This window comes from Coregonus clupeaformis, unplaced genomic scaffold (genome assembly GCF_020615455.1).
Source record: "Coregonus clupeaformis isolate EN_2021a unplaced genomic scaffold, ASM2061545v1 scaf1811, whole genome shotgun sequence".
NCBI classification, from domain to species: Eukaryota; Metazoa; Chordata; class Actinopteri; order Salmoniformes; family Salmonidae; genus Coregonus; species Coregonus clupeaformis.
The window spans coordinates 11738-12804 of NW_025535265.1; positions in this window are offsets into that span (position 1 = coordinate 11738).

Consider the following 1067-nt stretch of genomic DNA (forward strand, 5'->3'; position numbering starts at 1 on the left):
CACACACACACACACACACACACACACACACACACACACACACACACACACACACACACACAGGGAGGGAATGTTGTGTTTGTGTAATATTGTTTCAGGACTATGAAAATGGAAAAAAGGATTGGCCTATGGATTATGAAAACAACCAAAATAAATGGGAAAATGGGAGAGGAGAAATGACTAGAGACAGTGTTGTTTAACTCACTGACCATGACCCATGAGTTCTTCTTACCTTTGTTCAGTAGAAAAGTCTCCCTCTCTGAAGTATATAGGAAAGTCCATAGACCAGTCACTCTTCATGGACACACAGCTGGGTACAGGGGAGGCTGGTCTCTCCTGCTTGATTGGGCTTCAACACAACAGAGACAAACATTACATCTCTCATCTACTCTGAGCTCAGATGGGGAAACATAAGAAGAGTTTCATTCCAAAACGCTATATATCAATTTTCAGAAATGTTGGTGAATTAGATTTTATTGTTTAAAGAAATTATGAAAGAGATTGGTGTATTTTTTCACTATCTAATCATGGCATGGGGTTGTTCAATGACAGACATGTATTTGTTTAAAATCTATAACTTGATGGTTTATTTCAGAGAGCCAAATAATCATGTTTGTTTGCAAAATGCTATATATATCTGCCTCACTCACAGAGAAATAAGTAGTACTACTAGGTTTTACACAGTATTAATATATATCTGGCTCACTCTCAGAGAAATAAGTAGTATTGCTAGGTTTTACACAGTATTAATATATATCTGCCTCACTCTCAGAGAAATAAGTAGTACTGCTAGGTTTTTACACAGTATTAATATATATCTGCCTCACTCTCAGAGAAATAAGTAGTACTGCTAGGTTTTTACACAGTTTTAATATATTTCTGCCTCACTCTCAGAGAAATAAGTAGTACTGCTAGGTTTTACACAGTAATAATATATCTGCCTCACTCTCAGAGAAATAAGTAGTACTGCTAGGTTTTACACAGTAATAATATATATCCGTCTCACTCTCAGAGAAATAAGTAGTACTGCTAGGTTTTACACAGTATTAATATATATCTGCCTCACT